Source organism: Parasteatoda tepidariorum, chromosome 3, assembly GCF_043381705.1.
Source record: "Parasteatoda tepidariorum isolate YZ-2023 chromosome 3, CAS_Ptep_4.0, whole genome shotgun sequence".
Lineage (NCBI taxonomy): Eukaryota > Metazoa > Arthropoda > Arachnida > Araneae > Theridiidae > Parasteatoda > Parasteatoda tepidariorum.
In genome coordinates, this window is record NC_092206.1 from 57,752,287 (window position 1) to 57,778,589 (window position 26,303).

Below are 26,303 nucleotides of genomic sequence, written 5' to 3' on the forward strand. Positions count from 1 at the left end.
GTGCCGTACGTTGTAAAAGTGATGTAACTCGATATTATTAAAAATATGTACTTTTTATTTTATTAATTTATATATCCACTTTTGTTTTTTTTGCATCATATTTAGTCACATCTTTTATTTAAAAAATGAAGAAACTGTAATAGTCGAGTTAATATAAGATCACTGACTGAATGATATTCTAATGCATTTTTAATCAAGGCAATTCCTTAAACCACCAAATGTTATAGTTTAATTATTCGATGTGTCGTTCATTGTAAAAGTGGTGCAACTCGACATTATTAAAAATATGTATTTTTTATTTTATTAATTAATTTATTTATCTACTTTTGATTTGTTGCATCATATTTAGTCGCATAAAAATGAAAAAACTGTAACAGTCGCTTTAATATATGATCACTGACTGAATGATATTCTGATGCATTTTCAATCATGGCAATTCCTTAAACCAACAAATGTTATAGTTTAATTATTCGATGCGTCGTTTATCGTAAAAGAAAGAGGTGCAACTCGACATTATTAAAATATATTTTTTATTTTATTTATCTACTTTTGACTTGTTGCATCATATTTAGTCACATCTTTTATTATAAAAGTGAAGAAACTGTAATAGTCGAGTTAAGATATGATCACTGACTGAATGATAATCTAATGCATTTTTAATCATGGTAATTCCTTAAACCATCAAATGTTATAGTTTAATTATTCGATGAGTCATTCATTGTAAAAGTGGTGAAACTCGACATTTTTAAAACATGTATTCTTTATTTTATTAATTTATTTATCCACTTTTGTTTTTTTTTTGCATCATATTTAGTCACATCTTTTATTAAAAAAATGAAGAAACTGTAATAGTCTAGTTAATATATGATCCCTGACAGAATGATATTCTAATGCATTTTTAATCATCGCAATTCTTTAAACCACCGAATGTTAATCTATTTGTTTTAATTATTAGAATTATTAGATGTGTCATTCATTGTAAAAGTGGTGTAACTTGTCATTTTTAAAAATTTTACTTCTTTATTTTATTTTAATTACTCATTTTGCTTTATTGCATCACATTTAATCCCCTTTTCGTTGTAAAAGTGAAGCAACAGTAACAGTCACGTTAATATATGATCACCGACTGAATGATATTATAATGTATTTCTAATCATGGCAATTTTTTAAACCACCACTATAGTTTTACTTATTATAAGCATCTTTAGCAGCTCTTACATTTCCCATAAAATTACATCGAAGATATAACAGATTAAATGTTCATATTTGTTTTCTTTTGCATAAATTTGCAAAAAGTTCGGTATTTCAAAATTTATTTACCAGGAGATACTTCATTTTTACCATGGCTAAACAAAAGTAGGGTAGTACAGACCTGTTGTAGTAAGAAATAATTTAGGTAGCTTTTAATGTAATATTTCCCGTCAATAGAAAGTGCACATTTTTGAATAATTACCGTAGTCGTTCGCTTTTTATAAATCGAATTATATTAATTATGATTCGACTTAAACTGTTATCACCGAGCGACAAACGGGGGGAGGGGGTGTCAGTAGTCAAAATAACAAAAAACAATATAGATATCCTTTTTCTGCACGTAGACAAATCGAATTATTATTTGAATTAGCATTTGAAGGATTATTTGAATGAGATTTGAATTAATTAACAGTAAGAAAAATACATCTTTTTTTTATTAATTAATTAATCTATTTATTTTTGTTATTTTTTATGCATTTTTTATGAATCTATCGTTGCCATTTCATTTGTCGATTGCTATTTTTCATGTCCCTCATATATATCATTTTGATGGAGCTACCCCGCATTTGCGTTACATGGAGAGGAAGACCACGAGAACTTCCCACGGTTAGCATAAGGGCAAGGGGACTCTAACCCATGATCCGTCTACCACAGAGGATATTTCAGGTCAGCACTGTGGTTGGTACAAGCCGGATGCGGAATTCATATCGACTGGGATTCGAACCCGGTTCGCCTCATTGGAAGGCGAACGCTCGTCTGAGCCATTGCGGCTCAAAGACATTGGTTTATTGAAAGTATTACATTATTGAAAGTAAGTACAATTATTGAAAGTAAGTACAATTTGAACAAGTATAGTGAGCAAAATAAAAAAAAGCGAACACCTTGATAAGTTTTGGACGAATTATCGCACTAAGACTAAATCTTAATGATTCGAGAGCCTGACCTTAAATATGCTAATTAATTAGTGCAGGCGATATTTAAAAGTACGAAATGAAACACAAAAACATACTTTCTTAGAATATCGCTTTTTCGATAGATTTTGATTCTCAACCTTCAAAATAAGGTGGGTTGAGCCATGATGGCTCAGGAGATAACACGTTCCCCTTCTAATGAGAGGAATCGGGTTCGAATCTCAGCAATGGCTGGTCGATACGAATTCCGCATCCGACTTGCCCCACCACAGTGCTGGCGTAAAATATCTTCAGTGATAGACGGATCATGGGTTAGAGTCCTCTTACCGTCAGGATAACCGTAGGAGATTTTCGTCTCAATGTAACGCAAATGTGGGTTAGTTCCATCAAAAAGTCCTTCAAGAAGGAAAATGTTTCCCAATACTTGATCCAGGAGTTCCCTTGTCTCCTGGAGGAGGTTCAAAATTATAAGGCTACGGATCTGAACATTAGTAATCGTAATAAAATAGGGTGAGTACCCGCAAATTGGAAAATAGGTATCCCAATAAGTATAGGCAGATGCGCGGTCGAAAATTTGAGCACCTCAAAATTTATTTCACTTATAAAAATATTACAAATTGCCTTTGCGGATACCCACTAAGTTATAGGTAACCCTCTAACGGCTTAATTCTGTAACCCGTTACTATTCGTACAAGTCTTTTAATGATCCGAAAAGGTATCTTTTTTTAATCCCTATAATTGCTACATCGATTCAACTTAGGATTTTTAATCGAAATAAGGGGGGTGGTGAAAAAGATGAAAGTATAAAAACATACCATAATATACATAATTTTATTATTATTTATTCTTTTGAAAAATATATAGCTGTTATTTGAGTACATTTTTAAAGGACATATTATCTGATAACAGATATTTGAGAAATAAAAAAAATTAAAATTGTATTAAAAAAACGAAATCGAGATTATTTTTAAGAAGAATTATTTTTAATTGAATTATTTTTATAAAGAAAAACACAAACAATAATGCTTCAATAATAATCGGATTCATATACACGCAGAAAATCTCTTTTTTAAAAAATTGTTGATGATTTTACTTATTCCACCACCAATCAAACATCTATCTTTATTAATAAAGATAGATGTTCTTTCTCATGTATAAATGGTCAAATTGATGAAGTTTTTCTTAAAAAACCATTTAATCAATTTTCTTTTTTTCCCTTTTTTTTAACACGATCCACTAGTTGTTGTTCACAATTAATATTTTTTGTTTTTGTTAAAATTTTCTGATCGCTAAAATTTATTTTACCTGATTAATTTTTTGATAGATTTTTTTATTTTACTTTGATTTAAATGATTAAATTTTCCAATTTAAAAAAAAAATTCTTAAAACAATTTGAACATGGGCCAGAGAGGTGCCTACAATTTACTTAAAAAATTTTATCCAAAATTCGGTAAATTATACAAAAAGAAAAAAAAAAAAAAAAAAAGAACAAAGTGTAGACACTTTGTAATTACATTCATGTGTCTTCTTGTTCAGTTTTTTCTTTTTTTTTAAAATTTTTAAACGAATGTGCTACTAAAAACCTATTTATTGATGTTAAAACTTTTTTCATGCTATTGCATTTCTTTAAAGTTTTTTTTTTCTTTCATATATATAATTAGGAACGGAGTTAATATAAGAATTTTGAAAGTCAATGTCTTTGCTTTTGTACTTGTCTTTACTTTTGTATGTCTTCGCGGATAGATAATTTTTTTAAAATCCTAATTCAGGTAACATACTGATTTGGGGATTCAGGTTATGAAGTTCTCCTAAATATTTATGGATTATTAATTTTGAAAACTTCATCAAGCTAATGTAATTTTTTGTGGAAATTGCTTTAAAAATACTATTAGAGTATAACTTAAATAAGAAACATAACTTAAATCATAAGCTACAAGCATTTAAAACTCAACGAAATTCAAAAGGTTGAATGTTAACCTTTTAGGAATTAATTTAATTAATTTTTCCAAACTGAAACATTATGTGACAGTTCAGCACAAAAATAAAAAATAAATAAAAAAAACCGATGAATTTAATGATAAATTTTTTTAACTTACACTATTAGCGGAATTGGTCTGGAAAAACTATAACAATTTAAGTATAAAATTTCAGTATGGATTTTTTTTTTTAAATTATTCTGAATGCTATTCAAATGTGACTAGAACGAGACATAGGAATTTAATAACTGAGCATGATTACCTACTTGCGTGTCTTTTCTTTTAAAGGCTAAATGAATTAAATGTTTTTGTTAATAAAAGAGTGTTTTATAGCCATTATTTTATGTCTTACAGGAATTTTTGTTTCCTTTTGGAGGTCAGCATATAAATGCGCGAATACGAACCACTATTGACTTTTTTTTTCGAGATTATATAATTAAAACTAATTATTACTGGATCAAAAATTATTTGACGCGCGTAGCAGAACAAATTATAGGTTGAATATTGAAATGAAAAAAAATGACACGGTGAAAAAGATATCTATATCTTTCGTGAGTCTATATCATCACGCAAACAAAATATCCCACAATTGAAGAACAAATAAAAAATGTTCTAAGAGACATTATACTGCAATAAAAGACATCAGGTTAGGAAACACACAACTGTAAGGAGCTTCCTGCGAAAGAAAATTTTACCAATCTCTTCATTTAATGACCAAAACTCTTTCATTTAATGACATTTTTACGTTTAAACATATTTTTAAAACCGTTCTTTTTAGAATGTCTTTTAAATTTTTCTTTTCTCTAGTAAGTGAACACTCTGCGCTGTTTAGGGAGAACTTACTTTGAATTTAGCCGGTTGCTTAGCCAGTTCGGTGAAAAGTCCATAATCAAAGGGAAAATTCAAAGATATGCTACCTAATTTGTCACAATGGCCTGGAAATGAACGGAATTGGATCGAATTTCGTTAAAACATAATGAAATGTTCCTTTGAAAGATTTTCAATTATCGTCCAACATTTTTTAAATTAATAATATTATATGAGTTTTGCACTCATGGGCAGTATTTCGTCAAAGTGATATTTTAGCAACAGAGTTTCTTTCTATAGTATTTAAACAGAAGAGATTTTGTGCTTGCCTATTTGAAATCATGTCATTTCAGTAAATATGCAGTTCAGATATAGTTTTTGCTTTTTTCCTGCAGTTTTTACATTTATCGTGCTTAAACGCAAACAACATTTAAAAAAAAAAAAATAGGAAAAAGTTTTTGTTTCTATTTTTACATAATTTGGCTATGTTACGTGGTGTTGTAAATGGCTGACACCTAGAATCGACATGTTTGTCAGCAACATACAACAACAGTAATCACATTAAATTTAGTTATTTGTTTTTGAATGTTTATTTTCTTTTTATTTATTTCGCATTTAGTGGTATTCTTTTGCAACCTAGACATGGCTACCTGATTTGAATAAAAAATAAAATATTTGTGTAAAAATTACGATAAATTTTATTTATATTTATTTTAATGATCCTTCGAATAAATGGGGTCGAGATATACTGCTATAAAGCATACCATGGATGCTCTAATAAGAACAAATGCAGTTCGCAATCCCCTTTCGGTAAAAATTAAAGGAATTGTCACAACCTTGTGCATAAAAGACGTTTAGAGAGATTAACGCCTTGTGTTTACTGGGTAAGTTGACCAGATTTTTCAACAAAAAATAAGCACTTTTTAAGCAGATAAATATTTTTAATTACTTTTTTTCTTAAAAAAAAAAAATCATTATCAGGATATGTGTAGTAATAAAAATTATTTCTTCCTTTTGTCTAAAGTTCTAAATTTATATAGACGAAATAAACAAAAGGCAAAAACATAATCATGATAAAAAAATTAAAAAAACTAGTTTCTAATAAATATTGCAGAGAAAATTGCGAAAATCATGAATTTTTGTAATTTATAACGACTATCGATACAGCAAAGAAAAAAAAATTCATTTTGAAAGATAGAAAATTGAAAGACAGCAATTTTTACTAACCCACAATTAAAAAAGCACCTTTAAGGGCTTTTAGGAAATGTAAATCTAGCATAAAATAAGCACTTTTAAAAATCTTTACGCACCCTGATATGTTATTTTGTCTAATAAGCTTATTTTGTCTGTACCTGCGTCAACGGAAAAATACATTGGTCAATTATAGGAGTTTCAATTTAAACTCTTACGACAATGTGTCAGTTCTGCGACATGGAGCGGGGGTAATAAATAGATACATTGTTTTGCTCAAATTATTTTTTGACATTGCTTTCATTTCAAATTCATACAAAGGAAGTTGAGCTCATATGAAAGATTTTTAATTATTTTATAATTCTTCCAGCCTAAGAAAGGTTCCAGCTTTCCAGAATAGAAAGATAGAAGAGATCGTGGAACATCCACTGCAGTTGAGATCATTGTTGGCTTTCAATGAAAAGAAAAGTATGCACAAGAATTTTCGCTAATGTTGTATAATGCATTATAATAAGGCATAATAATCATGGATAATAGTAAAGAATAGAAAAATAAACAAGCAAAAAAAAATTACTTGTTATAAAATTTTATTTGTTAGTTTATTTTTCTATTCTATGTTATTATTTTTAGGCAATTTTATTAGCTTTAATAATTAAAGTATTTTATTTTCCTTTTCAATACCTGAAATAAAATATTATTGCTATTCTCACATTTAATATTAAAAAAATAATGATTTTTTGTTGTTAAAAGAATAAAATTAGTTAAGATTTTTATTCTCATAATTAATATTAAAATATTATCAAAACTGTATTGAAAAAATTAAAAATAATAAGAGTTTGTTCATGTTTAATTTAAAATAATATTTTAATTGCTTTTTTTTTTTAATATTGAAAAGTAAGGATGTTTCCTTTTTACTTAGGTTCCTGATTATGTTTGTTATATCCAATATATGATTGTAATATAATAAAATAATATATGATAATAAAATAATCTATGATTGTAATATCCAAATGCATCAATTAAAAAAGGATTCTATAAATGGGAGTTAGCAAAAAAAAAAAAAAAAATAGATTGGTTTATGCGAAAAGCAGTTTAATTATTTATTTTATAATCATAATATTATTTATTAAAAAAAACAGCAAAAACTTCTAATGACCTATACTTACTTTTTTTATTACTTACTTATCTATTTCTTTCAAATTTATTTTTTGTAAATTTACATTATTAAGAAGTAACAATGTACTTGAGTACTATTTTGAACTACGTTTACCTAATTTTGAATGCCTAAATAGAAATTTTTTCTTGCTTTTTAAATTTTTGATCTAGATTGAGATGGTTTTAAAAATTAACGCCTCAAATGCACGTCTTCATTTCTCCGTTTACAGTTCCATATTCACACAATTTTGATAATTTTCATCTGATACGACTTATTATTTGTGTCATTTGCTAATATATTTAAATGTATTTATTTTTTACCTATTTTATTACTTCCGAGTGTAATTTTTTTTTACAACCGTCGTTGAACAGCCGACCCAATTTTTGGGTTTACGACTACTAATTTTCAACTCCGTAGCCTTGAAATTTTGAACCCAATCCAGAAGACGAAGGAACTCTTGGATCAAGTATAGGGAGAAATTTGCCTTCGTGGAGAACTTTTGATGGAACTAACTCGCATTTGCGTTACATGGAGAGGAAGACCACGAGAACCTCCCACGGTTTTCCTGACGGCAAGGGGACTCTAACCCATGATCCGTCTACCACTGAGGATATTTCACGTCAGCACTGTGGTCGGTGCAAGCCGGATACGGATTCGTATCGACCAGCCATCACCGGGATTCGAACCCGGTTCACCTCATTGGAAGGCGAACGCTCTATCCCCTGAGGCATCCGGCTCTTCTGAGTGTATTTGTAGTATTTTAATTAACCTTAATATCTTATAATGCTATGAAGATGCCTGGAAATTAAGTTTGCAAATATGAAGCATACTTCTAAGCAAACGAAAAGGTAAGTAAAAGGTAATTTTGTAGAAACAGACAATGTTTGTCCAGCTTCTGATATAAGGTAATTAACCATCGCATAGCAAGATACTTGAAGATTGAACACTTTTTTGAAACGTCAGAATTTTGACCACACAGTTAAACTCCAAAAGTCAAGCAGAGATGTGAATTGAAAGAAAAATATTCATTTCAGTTTTCATTTGGTGTAACTTTATGTATATGTCATGAACAGGTAATTTAACCCAGAAAAAGTATTTGCGGTACCTATTTTGCTCCTATGTGTGTTAACTATATATTAATCAACTATACATTGTATTATGCAATAAAGATGTGTGGAAAATAAGTTTGTAAAAGTGAAACATGCTTCAAAGCAGACGAAAAGGTAAGTATCTTTTGTAGAAACTGACAATCTTTGTCTTGCTTGTGATGCAAGGTAATTAATCAACGCGTAGCAAGATATTTGAAGATTGAACACTATTTTGAAACGCTACAATTTTGACCGCATTGTTAGGCTCAAATAGTCAATGTGAATTAAAAGGAAAAATATTCATTTTAATTTTTATCCTTTCAATATCATTGCTTTGGTTAAGCAATGGGAAAATTTAAGTGGTATTTAAAATATGATTCCTATCCAAAACAGTTTCTATCACATAGATTTTATTCTGTTTAATAAGTATTAAATTTCTTTTTTATATAAGCTTAGTGCAAAAGGAAATCTCATTCGAAACTAAGAATTGGATTTTCACGAACTAAGTTGCAATCTTTGAGACAGTTTTCTGAAGGCACTGTGTTCGTATTAAATATAACTTTTTAGAGAGTTACATAAAATAAACTGTTGGAAGTTTGTAGCTGTTATTCAGGATTGTTGTGTTGGTTTCTTTTTCGCAAGGACCTTCTGCGTCAAAAAAAAAAAAAAAAAACGGAGCAAAATGTTAATATGAAGAGAAGCATAGGGTATGTAAAAATGAAAAGCGTTTATGATCGTATTTTTTGATATTTAAAAAGTTACTTTTACGTAAAAAAAAGTTTTCAAAGTTTTTTTTTTTTCTGTGCTTATAATTTTCTGAAATTGAGACTAATGAATCTATTTTTAACGATTATTGGGTGGAAACTTTTGTCCAAATTGGGAAATTTTTAGTAAATTTAAGAATTAAACTGGGAGAATTAAACTAAAAAATTAGATTTGTTTCAATTATTTGTAATTTTGGTGAATCGTTTCAACTTAGTAAAATACAGAAGCAATAGCAATTTAAATTAGGAAAATAGAGGGGTTGTAAAGAGGGGCATTAAAAACTCCGATAATAATTTATAATAAAAATATGACACCTTAAACATATTCGAAAACTTTAAAAAAAATTTTTTTAGCTTTTATTCTACATATGTAATGCAATGTACCGACCAAACACAAACTCCTTGACTAAAACATGCAGTTCAAAAATGAGATTTTCTAATAATATTATCATTAAACAGCATTAATAAACCAAGTTACGCAAATACTTACAGCATGTTTAAAAAATAATTATTATTATATCTCGGAAAGTTTCTTCTTTTTTCATTAAAAACAAAATTCAATTTCAGCCTGATAAATAAAAACATTTGTTATAGTTCAGTACTCCTAAAAAAAAGAATCGGCACTTTTTTTCGTCATGAAAATTATGCAAGTCTTGCAGTTCAGTAAACCAAGCATCAAATGAAAAAGTACAGGGTGAGCAATTATTTGGAAATGAATAGAAATCAGCAACTGCAACTGTCATTCAACACAATACAATAGAATTTTTTTTCTTCTTCTTCTTCACAGTTTCAAAAGTGAAAAATAATACCTACGCTTCTTCTGATTGACAAGACAAACACCTGCTTTGTAAGCTGGTTTTAAAAAGAGTTTTAACTGAAAAAGTGCAAGCACAGCATTGAAGAAAAAAATTTCTATTACAAAAGAAACTTTTTCTGATAAAATCAAAAATCATTTTCCTCTTTTGAATGCAATTGCTTAAAATATTAATTACAGAACAAAAATGAAATCTAATAAAAATGTCACCAGTTGAGGCTGCTGATATATTTGTTCACAATAACTATTTATTTGAGGAAAAATATGAAAATTACGAATCTTCGGAAAATTTGTAAAAAAATAAATGAATAGCTAAATTAATAAAAACGCGTGGAAATGTGTTTTACCATAATTTTCCCCTCTCGGTCACTGTTTTTTTTCTTCTGATTTTTATTCTTACCTTCTTGGCTACTGTGGCGTTTCTAGTTTCGTTTCTCACCTATATTTTTTAATTTTTCGTTATCAACTTTTATTTTATACTTCAAATCACTTTTATTTCTTCTCCATCACATCTGATAAGTCTTGAAAATGGGCGCCTGTTTTTGAACGACTGTTCTTACATATTTATGTATTTTTGAAGGGAATGAAGTTTTTAATCAGTTAATAAGCTAAATGCTATTCGAAAAAATTACTACTTTTTCTCAGTTTTTATTATTGAAATTGAAAGATTGCGCTTAATTAACAAAGATAAACTAGGGCGTTAGGTTTATATTAGATGACCTGATCCAGACATGCAATCCGAGCCTAGTTATTATGAACACAATTTTTTAAGCACAAACCTACTCCATGGTGCGTAGCAAATAGTGCTTAAATGTGCTTATTTTCGATTTTTAAAAGCCCTTAAATGTGCTTTTTTCATTGGGTGTTTTTTTAAAGTGTTTGGTAATCCCTTTTCGAAAATGAGTTTTTTTTTTTCTTTACCGTGTTGATTTTCGCCACGTATTCTGCAAAAGAGTGCGTTTCACATTGTTCTATTCCACGTTCCGTCTTTTCACAATTCAATCTATTTCCAATCGTTAGCGCCAATAATTTTACATGTTTGATGAAATACTTGCGAGTCCGCATGTGCGTCTACTGAGCTGGGTTTGGTGAGATTCTAGCACTTTCATGTGCTACTCTGCTGCATTTTGCAAGATATTCTCAATTTCAGACCTTATTTTCTACCCTCATTTTTCGAACCGAAAAATCTCTCGATCTTTTTATGGTGGCTAATATAATAAAACCAACAGGTACAAGAAAAAGAGGACGGCCAAACCTAAGAATTTTAGACTGCCTTGAAAAGGACCTACAAGTTTTAAAGATAATAAACTGGAGAACCTTGGCTAAGGGAAGAATGTCTTGGCATAGGCTTGTTGAGAAAGCCAGGGTCCATCTAAGGCTGTCGTGCCAATGAGACGAAGAAGAATATAATAAAATAAAAAAAGAGTTCTTTGTGAGAAACTAGTTGTTATATCATGATCATGTAAAGTCTTTTAAAATTATTTTGCATTTTGTTAATGTATATAGTAGTGCTTAAAAATATTCTTTGAGTGCTTTAAAAGTACTTAAAGGGTGCTTATTTTTTGTTGAAAGGTTTGGCTACGCACCCTGTACTCGAAATTATTTAACATTTTATTTGAAAAATAGAAGAAAATTAAGGGTTTCCCCTTGAACTTGGTAAATAAAAAAATAAATAGTCAAAAAGTTATTCCGCTGGCCTATCTATATTATATAAAACCCAAAGACGTATATATGAATATTGTCTCTTAATCCATCAGTTTTTTTTTCGCGTTGAAACAAAGAACTAAAAACTTAAATATTAAAGGAGTAAGCAGTCTTAAGCATCTTTACAAAAAACACCAATAGCAAGCAGGCGATAGTGCCCTTTAGTAATAATTAAAAAAAGGCAAAAATTAGAATTGTGATTTAAAGTAAGATACTAGAAAAGAGTTTAGTCTCACTTTTGGAAACCAAGGTTAAGCATGCAATATGAGCATGAGCCCGGAAATCACTATCCTAAAGGTTATTTTTTTAAACACTAGCCCGTCTGAACTCAGGAAAAAATAGAAAAAAAAAATTTAACAGTTTAGTTTCTTCCCGATTTTTAGTGACTAAATAAAAACGAAGTAGTCAATAAAATACTACAATTCTAGAAATGAAATAAAAATATCACTATGGTAAGTTAAAAAGTATTTTGACCCTAAACCGTCATGAATTCAAACTGGCAATAAAATTCCTTAAATTATGAAATTTATGATTATCAAAAATATGACATAATTCACAAAATATGACATAATTCGCTGTTTTAACAAAAAGCGCCATTTGACGACTGTTGGAAACTAATTGATATGCCAGATTTTTTCTTAAAAATACTCAATAATAAAAGATAAATCAGTTAAAAGGCAAGTTAGGATTTGAGTATGTTTTTTTTTCTTCCCCCAAGTAAAGTTTAAAAAACCGCGATGGTTCAGAGGAAAGAGAGTTCGCCTTCTAATGAGGTGAACCGGGTCCAAATCCCAGAGAGGGCTGGTCTATGCGAATTCCGCATCCAGCTTGCACCGACCACAGTGCCAACGGGAAATATCTTCAGTGGAAGACAGATCATGGGTTAGAGTCCTCTTGCCGTCAGGCTAACCGAGGGAGGTTTCCGTGGTCTTCCTCTCCATGCAACGCAAATGCGGTTCCATCAAAAAGTTCACACGCAGACAAATTTCTCCCAATACTTGATCCAGGAGTTCTTTTGTCTTCTGGATTGGGTTCAAAATTACAAGGCTACGAAGTTGAACATTAGCAGTCGTAAACCCAAATTTGTGTCGGCTGTTCAACGACGGTTATAAAATAAAAAGTAAAGTTGAAAGTGAGAGGGATATTTTTCACAATGATAATTTTTTACGTGTTTTTTTTTTTCAAATTTAAAACAATCTGTATAAAAAGTTTTTAAAGATAACTTCATAAAATTTAGAATATTAACACTTAAATGCAAACATTTAAATGTAAAGTATAAATAAATATGACGTAAAATTAGGAAATATTAATTTTAGAAACTTTTTAGATGTTTTTCTTTTGAGCACTAATACAAAATTTACTGAACACAAATCAAAATAAGAACATGTTTTATTCAAAATGAAAGGGAAATTTATTTAGGTGTCAAAATAAAATCATCAATATTCATATCAAAAATAAAATCATAAATTTTTAAAAATCTTATAACGTTTTTAAAAATATTTTGCAAAAGATATGTAGGCATTTGAAAAAAAAACATTCAAACAATTTCAGAGTGTTCAAAAATTACATTAATTTTCCCGGATCAACTTAATTTTACCTAATAACATTTATAATATGTTTTAATAAGTATTTTCTTTCACATATAATATTTTTTAAGTCCAGTTAGTTTTATTATTAAATTAAAGGTCGGGAAAAGCCATTGTAAGAAATTTTTTTTATTATGACTCCTAAATCAATATTAAATAAAATCGACATCTAAATAGTGTTTCAATGAAAAGAAAATACGAATTGAAATAATACATTTATCTACAGAGGAATTTTTTTTCTATTCAGCCTTTAATAAGACACTTGTAGCCGATATTTTGGAACTTTTATTCTGTACTTAACTAATTATAAAAAAGCGTGCACATTGATGTGCAAGCATTTAAGAAAAATAATTTAAATTTTATGAAATTTTAGAAAAAATAAACAAGTATACTAATTTTTAAAATTGAATTACTGTTTGCTAGACTAACTAGAAAACATTAAAAGCACATATAGCGTATAACATTAATGTGGACAAGTGAAAAGTTGCATACCTTAACGAAAGAAGCTTTCTCTAAATCAGCACTTGTCAAATCACCAACTGGAGCAAAAATTGAAAGTTTTCAAAAAACGCAAAAAAACTCCCGTTCAAGAAAGAAGCGAACATTCCGCAGCAGAAAAACTCCCGAAAAACCCCTTTCAAACCCCACTTTCGTTTATTAACCCCGATACAATAGTACCGCGTTCTTTTCCCACGCGGAAGTCAGAATTTAAAAAAAAGGGTACCCTCAACCCCTTTTTTCATTTCATGAACATGACCTTAGAAGAGGTGCAAAATAGAAGGGGTGCAACGAGGTAAAAAAAATATAATAATCCCTTAAATACTACATGAGATAAGTTTCGAAAGGAAAAGCATGTTAGACACATCACCTGATTTTTACTTCCGCCTTCCTTATCCCCTGAAATCCCCTCCCAATAAAAAAATAATCAGGTCATCAAACATTTATATTCTTCAATCGGGTGGTTACAATAGCCAAGGAGGGTTTCTTCGGGATTTGGGTATAAGGAAATCTTACTTCCCGTTTAAGAGGAACTGCTGACCCCATTAATAATTTTTTTTTTCTTCATCCCTTACACCCCATGAAAACTCACACCTCTTTAAACCCTTCTTTGATGTAAGAGTTCAGGGTGATGCCTGCTTTAATCCTACCATTACTAATATCGGTCACACGTGCTAAGAAGTGCATTTCATCTTTTAGTCCCACGGTGTTTTTATGAAGAAAGTTTTTAAGCATATGCAATCGGGATGAATCATGCATTTGAGATAGAAAAGTGAAAAATCTAGAGCATGAATTGATTCCCCTAGATTTCACAAATCAGAATTTAAAATCTTAAATTTTACAAATAAAAAATTTATATTAAATCAGAAATTAAATGGTTAATACATCTCGATACTTTAGTTTAAGTTAAGAAGATATTTTAATAGTAAGTTATCTTGAAAATGCACATCATTAATAAGTTTCATTACAAAAAAAAAAAAAAATAAAAAAAATAAAAAAATAAATATTGCAGATTTTAAAGACTTCATACGACATGATCATTTTAATAAATAGCAATTAACAGGGCTATGATTTTGTTCAACTAAAATAAAGCAGTTAGCAATTATAGCCTTGAATTTATTTTCTACACCGTAAAAAATTCCGGATCAAATTACGGTAAAAGGTATCGGTACTCAGAGAGCCGGTATTTTTTACCATAAAATCCTGATATACCGTTAAATATTTACCGTGAAATCACTGAATCACTTAACTGAAATAAATACTGCTGTAAAAATTACAGTATAATGCTTTACGCTAATTTTTAAGGACGATACACCCAAAATGCTTTTACCGTACTATATACCGCAATTTGATCCGGAATTTTTTACAGTGCCAAATTTGTAAATTCTCATAAAAATCAGTTCAAAGTTGAACCATAATATTAGTATCTTAAACCATAATACGTTGCAAATATGCCAGCAGTTTTAATAAATTGTTAAATTGGAATATGTTTACGATCAAATTGAGCCATCGATCGACATCATGATTGAACGCACTCCAAAATTTATATCAGTGTAGTAAGGTTTGTTTAATGGTTAAGGCACACTAAAATTCTTTCAGTTTTATACTTACATTGATGTATAAATAAAATTTAAAAAGAAAACTGAAAAAAAAAAGTTTCCAGTTTGATAAGGTTTGCTTTGAAACCAATCTACTTATCTAATATTAAAACTGCTGGAGTTCGGAGTACTTTAATTACTCATGTAAGCGAGAGTAACTGGCATCGAGTTTAATTAGGCTTAAAATATTAGAATTTCAGAGATGGAATCAAAAAATAAACAAGTTCATGGTTTAGAATTTCGTGGTAGCATATGAATTCCCAATTTATGTAAATAACCAAGTGTAAACGACTCTCCATTCCGAGAAAGAAAAAAAAATGTCTCCAAAAATTTGAGTGCAAGAAACTAATTAAACTCGGAAAAGGGTTGAGAGCCAGGATTTCTCCAACCTTCAGAATAAGATGCTTTGGAAAAGAGTCGTTAGTGAAAAGCCCCTAGGGTGGAACAAACAGGAGGTAAAAGACATTACCGTCGATAATTAATCTCGCCAAGTGAGCCCGCAGAGAGCAGCAAAATAAGATGGAAAATTTACCCTCCTGCTGCAAAAGTATTGCAAGATTTTCTTTTACAGTAAGACTCAATCAATTCACTTTCTCTGAAGCCGTTTGCAAAAGCATTTTCTGGCGCTTTTCCACGCCATAAAATGCTTTTCTCTCTCTTTTAAACTAAGAGATATCTTTTGGAGACTCTTTGGGGAAAGATTCGAATAGCCAAGCCAGCATTTCTAGACCTTTCCAAGCGAGGATTTATGCGTGTAATTAAAGTCATACGTTGCTTTCAAATGTACGGAGTTTACTTCGTTATAACTAATTTCCCGCCAACAACAATGGTGCGATATTTATTTTCTGGAAGCTCCTCTAGGCTTACAGTGTTGGGCTGGCGAACTCATTTCGAATTTAGTTTTGTTTGCAATTTGGAAGAATTATTAGCGGAAGTAAATTCCTGTAACACAAAGTCAAATTGTGTAAAACAGTACTGGAAGTCGACGTTAGCTAAAGAGATGAATCTAATTTTCGGTTTATTTTTTGGTTGGCGATGAAAAAATAGCTGAAAATATAAATCTTTTTGTTTCTTTGTTTTGTTAATATAACTGCACTCTATAAGTGGGATTAATGCTTAGGTTTTAGAACGAAATAATATTACGTTTGGTTATGTTTCTGAAAAAAATGCTTTTGGTGATAAAAGAAATGTTGAAAATATTGAAATAAAATTTTAAAAAATTTTGCCTAAAATGAAGAAACTTAATTTCTAGTGTGGTGTAATGCTTATTTTTGATGTGAGAAAATTTACGTAGGGTGAAATTTTTTAAAAAAAAATCGTTATTTTTATAATTTTAGTGTAAAACCATTAACTTACTTTTTAGCTTATTAATTTGATTAAATAATGCTTAAAGCTTTTGATTATATGCTGCTAAATATGTTGATTATACACCGCTTGGGGAAACTGTCTCAAGAAACAGTAGTAACAATATTTTAGTAAATTGCAATTAAGAACGTAACAATAAGACGGGAGCTAGTATAACTAATGTGTCAAACAATGTTAGCGGAAATTAAGGACACGCTATTTTACTTTTTTTTAAATAATTTTTTAAATATATTCATTAATTTTCCTCTACGCATATACAAATAAAAAAAAAGGTTTGATATTTTTTACTATTGGATAGATTAAACAGATAAAAATAGACCGAAACCTTAAATTTCATCGTCGATTAAATTTGTCTACCCAGTTGACTGCAATTAAATTTATCCATCCTTTAAATAAGACTTAAATTTAAGTTTTTTTATCCAAAAAAATCATATTAAAATTTCTTTCCTATTTTTTTGCCCTGAAAAAACTATGCTAACATTTTAATCCATCTTTTTTTATCCTGAAATTAAATAAAACAATTTTACCTTTTCTTCATCTGAAAAATTAAATTTTTTAACCCCCAAAAAATTATATTAAACATTTTTTAAATTTTTTTGTATTGAAAAATTAGATGAATTTTTTTTTTTTGAATTTTTTTAACCCTGAAAAATATTAAACGAATTTTATTTATTTATTTTACCCTGAATTTCTAAAAGATCGGGAAGAGCGATTTTTTAAAGTGATTTCTCCGGTATTCTGGAGAATTCCTGAAATATTTAAATATTTTCAAAAAAATATAATGAAATCAAAGGTGAAAAAAAATTCTAAATAATTTTAACTGGAACATTAACTTATACATTTTTTGATACACGAATCTAGATTTTTTAATGCTTAACATCATTTAAAAACACATTCTTGATTTCCAGGACATTTAATATGACAAGTGTCAGATTTTCGTTTGTTTTGACTTATTCAAACGTGCATGCGAAAATTTTAATCAAAATAAAGTGAAACTTCTTTTTGATGTAACTGTATGGCAATTAAAGCTCTTATTACTCTATTTGTAAAATATGTATACTGTTACTTTTCTTCCCTAAAAGACATGTTCTTCGTTAAAAATCAGAAATGTTGTAGAGATTTTATTTGTCTCATTTACGGACAAATCTGTATAATACTTTTCCTGCCGAGCATTGATTTACAATAGAAGAAAAACAACTATTACACAGGAAAGCAAATTATGTGGGGTAAATAGTTAGGGTTTTTTATAATTGTAGAGAAGGATAAAAATAATAAAAGGTGCTTAAAGTCTTTTTCATGAAATAATTATTGAGTTAAATATCGGAGTTAATTTATTCCTGTATTTTTTCTTTTTAAATTGCTAAAATTTAAAAATATTTAAAATAAGTTAATAAACTTTAAGTACTTTCTTGAAAAAAATTCCTGAGAATTTTGAACTAAATTTAAACAAAAATATCTCAAAAGGATTAAAATTAAGTTTGCTTTTCATTTTAATTACATTGATTAATTTTTTTTTATTTAACAGTGTCCTTATAAGCAATAATATCAAGCAATAAATAATGACTAAATAATTATCTAAAACAAAGTTTAAGAAAAAAGAAAGAAAAAAGAACAGAATATTAGGTTAGCATAACAATGGGAATTATTTTAAGTATTATTTATAGTTTGTAAGAAATAACAGATTATATTTATTCTTGAAACTACATTCAAATGAAGAATCATAATAAAAGTTGGTTGTCACAGGTTCAAGACTATTTGACTAAAATATAAAATAAATAGATCGGCGAAGTAGTAGCGCAAAATTAATATTATTAATTAAAATATTTAAGATCTTAGTTAAACTTTCTCATGAAAGGTTTCTGATGAAGAAAATCTGATATTTAAAAATATATATATAGTTTCAAATAAATTTTAGTTTTTAAAAGAAGCTAAGAAAAAAAAAGCAATTAAAGGCAAAATGGTCAACTTAAAGCTGATTGATTGTCCCTTCCTTATAAATAACAAGTATTAGTATTGTATTCATATCTTACTTTCAGTAATTTATGGCAGACTTTAACTGATTATGGCATTTAACTGATGATGATTAACGCTGTATAACGCCTTATAACTTTTTACTAAAATAATAAGGTAACTTTAGGCAAAAGTTAAGTAGAATTAAATTAAAACGAATCTATATATAAACTAATTATTTTAAAATAAAAATTAATTTTGAAATAAAGTGGTTCAAGATGGTTTTGGAACCGAATGCTCCACTTTCATAATAAGTCAAATTCTTCTTCGTAAATTCCAACTCGTGAATCGTAAGATTTATAAAAATTTATCTTTAGAAATTTATATCTTTAACCTTTGATTATCGTAATGGAAAAACATTACTAAATAATCACGATAAATTTTATTTATTAAAAGGCATCCTATCTATAAAACGCTCCGAATGTTAGAGAAAATAAAATGATAAATCCAAAAGATGGAAATACATCTTTTGGAACATATATTGAAACTCGTTCGTAAGAGAACACTAGAAGAATCGATAGACGCAACCAAATCGCGCTCGAAGAATACAACAGTTTAATGAAAGCAATAAAAAAAAAGTAAAGGAAAATTTGAAACTACTCAACAAATGCTTCCACCCCTCTAATTAAGAATCGCTAATGGTATCTCTAATGTGGCTGCTGGCGCAGCTGCCAAGTCCCTTGATGCAAACTCAGGTAGCATCGAGCTCACTTATTCCAAAGCTTCGGTCTTACATATCCCGCCAAAAAATCGATATCGTTCCAACTTTCCATTCCAAGCTTTTGGCTGATACTGACGTCACAAGAGACTATGAATGGAGGCGTGGATGAAGGAAAAAAAATGTATCTAGTGCGATTTTTTTTTCCTTCTGGTCTTTCAAAATCTTCCATCTTTAGCGTCAGAGTTCGGTGGAAAGAAAAAAGAAGATAAACAAGATCTACTTCTTGGCGATTTGTTGGTGTGAATACGTATTTCTCGTTCAGTTCTTTTCAAGAATAGATTTTATTCCGAATATTGTTGTTATGTATAATACATAAGACGATTATGTTTAATACTAAGCAAACGGTTTTCAAAAAGCATCTTTTCTATAGTGATACAGTTATAATTAAAAATCTCTTGACAAAATAAAGTCGTTAAATTTTTAGAGGAAAACAACTCATTTCCTTTTCTCCAATCAAAATATAAGGTATTAAAAAATTTATACTCTCAGATTCACGTAAAAAAAAATCGCTTTTTTTAAAGGTATTTGGGATAAATTGATTTTACAATAATCTGATAAAAGAAAAAAAAAACTTTTTTCCAGAGATATGGACTACTTCATCATGTTTTTTGATGTCAAATAAAAATCAATAGTGTTATGCTTAAAAAAAATTTTTTTTTATATCTATTTATATTTTTTGTGCTACTTTTAAATTCTTATTTATTTTAATTATTTGTGGTAAGTTTATTTTTATCATCTTAAAACATCTTGTGGTTTTATTGTAAGAATTACGAAGATAATAACAATAAAAATAAAAGTTTGTGTGCATGTCTATCATCCAGAAACATTTGCCCTGTGATCCTGAAATTTAGGGAGTAGCGCCTTAAAATCGTTTGAAAATTTGGGAGGTTATTTCGAAAATGAATTTATTTTTTCATAGGTTAGCAAAATAAACTTCAAACAGTTCTTTTCTAATTTATTTGATTCCCATATTTGCTAGCCATTTAATTAAAAACGAGTTACACTGAGAGTTAATTGCATGTTCTGTAACAATGAATTATTTTCATTTGTTAAGTCAAGTAAGATCAAGTAAAATAAAAAGAATGGCACGTGCAATTGATCATTAAGATTTCACATTTTTCAGATAAGTTAAACTTCTGAAAGTGTGTTTTACTTAATCTAATAACGCGCAGTCACTGGGGAGGGCAACAAATACATACATAAAAAAATTGAGTTGTTTCAATCTTTTTTCAGTGTGTTGGCATATGACTTTCAGTTCTGTAGTGCTAATTAATACCGATAGATTATTTACTTTTTTGTTTGTTAACTCATTCGAAGAACGAATATTCAGCAGACAAGTAATTTATGCAATGAAATAAATTATATATGTGAAGTTTTATAAAAAGACGCTTAAAACATTCCGCAGCAGCATGGCAAAATAACGAACACAAAAATATTATTATTTTTTTTGTTTTGTTTTTGTGTTTATTTATTCGTCAACTTTTTAACAAGAGATATCTTTACCATCTCTTAAATATGGAGCTTCGAAAAAGGAAAATATAAAAGTGGCTCACTTTATAGCTTTCTAACTTTTTTGTTACTTTTAAAATTAAAAAAGCATGTTTTTAAAATAAAATAAAGATGCTTAAATTTAAAAGATAGATGCTTAAATTTTAAAAGATTGTTTATAGAATAATTTTTTTGTAAAATTCTTCTTATTCCATCATAGTCATACGAACACCACAAAAGACGAGAAAAAAAAAGTGACTATGTCTTACTTCAAAAAAGGGTATGACGTTCATTTTACATTATAAGTTTTTGGAAAAAATATTGATGCAGTGTTCTTTTGAGATCAAGGATTTAGTGCCGTTCCAAAGTTTTCGAATTTTTCCCCCTTACAAAAACATGATAAAATACTTCATTCCTTCTTTTTGGAAAAATTCAATTTTTATAAAAGAAAGAATGAAAATTACATGACACTAATAACAGTATTTTTCTTTTAAATCAAATTTTGAAAATGAAATAACAGAAACTTATTCGAAAACTTATTCACCATGTACAATTTGTGATGATTATGTGTAAATTTAAATTAGAAGAAAAAAATTCTGTTGGAAATATCTTCACCAAAATATTTAGCAATTTAACATTCTTACATAATGAAAAGAAAGAAATTTAAAAAAATAATAATAATATTATTCGGTTCTTTTATTTTTAGTTACAAGGGTGTAAATAATATGATCTTATTATTTTTTTTACTCATCTATTAAACGCAGTGTTTAATTTCAAACCTATAATTCAGTACATTATGACGTATATACTTTTTTCTCGTGAATTAAGAAAAATGGTTTTAGTATTTTCAAAAAGATCTCAGTAGTACACGGTTTTAAAATACATTTTATTATAAGCGCACTTTCCTTTTTGTTTAAATTAAATACAATTTTTGGTAAATAATCTTCATGAATTTTAATTTTGAAATTCATGTGTTCCTGCTTTATTTTGTGTTAGAAACACAAATCTCAAACAAAAAATTTTTTTCACTAAAAATATTTTTAAAATTAAAAATATATATATATATATATATATTTAACAATTTTTTCTTCAGTAGTTATATTTTTTGAGAGTTATGAAACATGTAAATTAGCCTAATTTTAAAATACACTCATGAGCAAAAAATTTAGCGCTCCAAGAAGGAGTCGTCAAAATGAAACGAAATTTTACATACGTAATGATTACTTTGATATAAGTAAATGATTAGAAAATTAAAGAAAAACGATAATCTTTGATTTTCTAATCATTTACTTATATCAAAGTAGTCATTACGTATGTAAAATTTCGTTTCATTTTGACGACTCCTTCTTGGTGCGCTAATTTTTTAGTCCATGAGTGTAATTAAAAAATAACAGAAATATTACATGATTATGATCAATAAAAAGAAAACGGAAAGAAATTAATTATGAAAAAAATTGCTTGTAATAAATCCAGAAATAATAAATTGAAAGAATAGATGAATTTTGCTAATTTGCAAACCAAAACCCTCTAAAGTTCGAGGGAAAAAATTGTTTTTAATTAGAAATAAATTCAGAGTGTTCAGATATTATACGAAAGATTTCTAAGGCTATAACGTAATTTATAGAAAGGAAAGGATTAAAAAACCGTCAGGGAGCGAGCATCTAAACAATTCATGCGTGTCTAAGCACACACAGAAAAAAAATAATTATTGTTATCATGCAACAATGATGACCAATAGCAAACTTTCAGAAACCTGTTAATTCCAAAAAGAATATTCAAAGTTGAAGTCACGAGTACCAGCTTGCATTTTCGTATTTAGATTCACTGCGGAAAGGTAAGTTTATAACATTTTTCCAAATTTGAAAAATATGGAGTTCTTTAAAAAATATGATAGAATTCAAGAAAAAAATTATAATTTTTTAATGATTCAAATGTTTACGCGGGTAAAAGTTCAAATAGTGTAAGACGGGAGAAGTATATGCTAAATTTCAGAAAAGGTAACACCTTTAAAATGAAAACATTTTATTAGTAAATTCATTACATCTTTTTTGTGTATATATATTAATATCTGGAAAATTAGATGTTATTTACAACATTTTTTGCTCAGGAAAGTTTGATAGCTATTTCTTTTTTGTGTTTTCTATCAATGTTTGAAAATAGATTTTGGAAGTTCTGCGCTAAAAATTATTTCATATTTTCTTCTATTTTTGTGTTTAAGTCTGAAAAACTAACTGAAGGGGTGGAGGAGAAATGAGAGTTCCAGAATTTTTATTTCCTAACTAATTTATTGCATTTAATTGCTAATTATTGGACTTGAGGAAATAATCAGCTGTACTTAAAATAAAATGTTGAACTTTAGACTACAGAATGTGTGAGTCAATGATAAATGAGAAGTAATTTTACTTGTTAAAATAACAATTTATAACGTTGTTATATAACAGTTCAAGTTGGAAACAGATATTTTATGTTTCTAGAGTCTTTTTACATTTCTCAAAATATCCCTATAAATGTTAAGATTTATATCTGGCGACATCGAATGTCTCTTTTTTGTTTTTATTTATCCATTTTTTTACTTATTTTTATTTATTAAAAAAAAAGAAAAGAAACGAAAGTGAAAGAAGTTGCGAAAAAAGCATTTAAAACGGCAAATTGAAATTTCGAAAAGAAAAAAAAAGTTTTGATTTTCTAAATGCAAACTGCCCTTTTAGCTCGAAAAATTACAGCTATGTATTTGTCTTTCAGCGACTAATACCTACATGGCATTTTTTTTATTATAAGTTAAACAGTTGATAATTCTCGAACTGATAATCGAATGTTAAATTTTGTTTATTCCATCGAACTCCTTGCACATTTTTCTACACGCCATCTTATTGTTAAGTCTCGAAATCTATAATTTTTGCGGAATAAAGAGTTATTTATTTTTCTAAAATAAACAATGACACGATTAAATAACGAGTTAGCGATATTATGGTCTGCTTACTTCCACCATTTCATAAAATAAAAGGGATTTTTAATACCTGTGATAACTATTTCCTTAACTTCAAATCGACCCTCTTCAACTTCTTGAGATCCCTTTTATAACGTTTCTTAATCGATTCAACTTAAGTTAATGAATATGTTTTAAATATAGATTGAGATGCGTTATGGATTGGAATAAAAGAAAAGAAAGTAAAACTGTTCATCTGCCCACACTTTTTCCAAAAAAGTTTTACAAAATTTTTTATTTTTTCTACTTAATAAAAACAACAAATGAGTAAGTTCTGTAAAAAAAAAAAAAAATCTTTTTTGAGGGTCTATTTTGAAGCTTAAAATATTTAGTGACACATGCTTTTGCGACCCTAAAATTTAACTTTGATCGCAGTGACACATAATTAAAGAATTCTTTAATTTAATCACAAGAAAAGCAAACTTAAAAGAGAAACAAAGATATTTTAGGTAGTAATAAAGATAACACTCAAAACGGAATAAATGTTACGGACACATGAAATATATGTTTGCAGGCTTATCGAATAAAGGCATGACCCTGTTAAAAACTCTACTCTAAAAGATGCATTAATCCCAACATTACGTAACTGGAAAAAAACCTTAATATTTGCTTTTAGATAAATTTCAAAATACAACATCATAATTTTCTTTGTAATATTTGTAACCTAATTAAATATTAACTCAATAGATTATTGAGTAAATACCACATCGGGTGAAAACAAAATCATCTAAGTTTTACATTTTGTGAATCTAACATTAATCACTTCTCAACAAAATTATGCACTGGGCCTTTTTATTTGTTTTAACACGTCACAATTCCTACTATGAGCAGAAAACCGTAACCATGAGCTCTAAAACATCAACTTATTACAATATAATTAGATAATAAGTAAATATATCTAATAATATAATATATAATTACAGTGTATCACCTAATGAATAATAAAAGTATAGTCATTAATAGAAAAATACATAATATATATATCTTACCTTACTACATTATTTTTCATACTATATTATCAAATACATTCCCCGCCGCAAAAAACCATAGTTTAAAATTGTTTTCCCTCTTATTTATTTAATATTTTTTAACAAGTCGTAGTACCTTCAGTAAGCTGAAAACCGAAACCACAAATTAGTCCAAAAACACGCCGTAACATAAATCGAAAGGTTGTAAAAAAAAAAACTATAAATATATATTCTTTGAGGGTAAAAGCAAAATAAATGCGTGATATCCTTAGTACAAATTGGTCCTTACTTAAACAGCTCAGTAACATATTTTTTCGTTTATTGATATTAAATGGCCCTTCAAAAAAGAGGCACACAACATAATCTTAGAATTGATCAGCGTTTCTTGGGGCCATTTCCCTTTTTTTTTTATGAGCGTTAAGCCACAGATTACAAGGCCCGTTGACAGTTGTGCCCACCCCAGTAGTTGCTCTTCACACCCCACGGGCCCCTTGCCCCTACTTAAGCCCCTGACACGTGCTCCCCACGCTTTAGCACTCAGGGAGTGAGAAAAAAATTAGATCATTTTTTTCGCCACTTTTTTGTGTGAAAATGCCTAACTTTTTTTATCACGTGGGGAAAAAAAGTTTATTTTTTTCGTTCTTTTTTTTGTATGAGGGCAATGAAATTTAGTATTTGTGAGATTATTTATTTATCGAGCAGTATTTCAGAACGACTTTGTTAGGAGTTTAATTTAAAATAAAACTTTAAAATTTCTCTCTTTTTTATTCAATTTTTGCACACGATAAAAAAAGCATTTAAAGGTTAATCAAACAAACCAGCTATCAAATAGTTTAGTGAATGTCGAGAAAATTAACCATGATCGTTACTCTATAACAGCCGTTTAATAAATTCAGGTATAGACATTTGAATCAACTGTTCATTACTATTAAATTTGAACTGACTATTCGGATCGTAAGTTATTACTTCGAAAACTTCGTAATCATTTAGTTAAAATTCAGATTTTAAAAGATAATTATTTTTCTAAAAAATGCAGTACATAGTAATAAAAGGGACAATAGATTATGATTATTAATATAGGTGGGAGATAAAAATTATATACATAATTGCATGTAGTAATTGATCTTTTTTAGTTGAATTATAGCAGCTGTTTTCAGAAAGTAATTGTTTAGCTATAATTTCTTACTCGTATAGCACCTGTAAGAGTTAGATAAACAATTTAAAATTCCGCTTGTTGTAAAAAAAAAGTATTTATTAAAACAACAAGTTGTATGAAAACTGAAAAAAAAAAGAAAAAAAGAATTATTAGATTTGATTTTATAGATTTTTTTCCCCTTTGTTTTTTTTTCTTACTTTTTTCTTTACATAAAAGTGTAAATAACTATAATATTTTCTTAATGACGACGCTTGAAAATCTGTTG

The 26,303-nt window shown here is 28.4% G+C and overlaps 2 long non-coding RNA genes across 5 annotated transcripts in view; one reads left to right on the top strand and one right to left on the bottom strand.

Annotated features, from left to right (window-relative positions):
- The window catches only part of LOC107436714 (uncharacterized), a 108,952-nt gene extending 101,813 nt beyond the window's left edge, over positions 1-7,139 (top strand). For all 4 annotated transcript variants that reach the window (XR_011636418.1, XR_006224833.2, XR_006224831.2 and 1 more), the window contains exon 4: positions 6,507-7,139. This is a non-coding gene — a long non-coding RNA (uncharacterized lncRNA). The remainder of the gene's footprint in view (positions 1-6,506) is intronic.
- The window catches only part of LOC107436716 (uncharacterized), a 486,858-nt gene that overhangs the window by 13,902 nt on the left and 446,653 nt on the right, over positions 1-26,303 (bottom strand). The gene's annotated exons all lie outside the window — the stretch shown is intronic.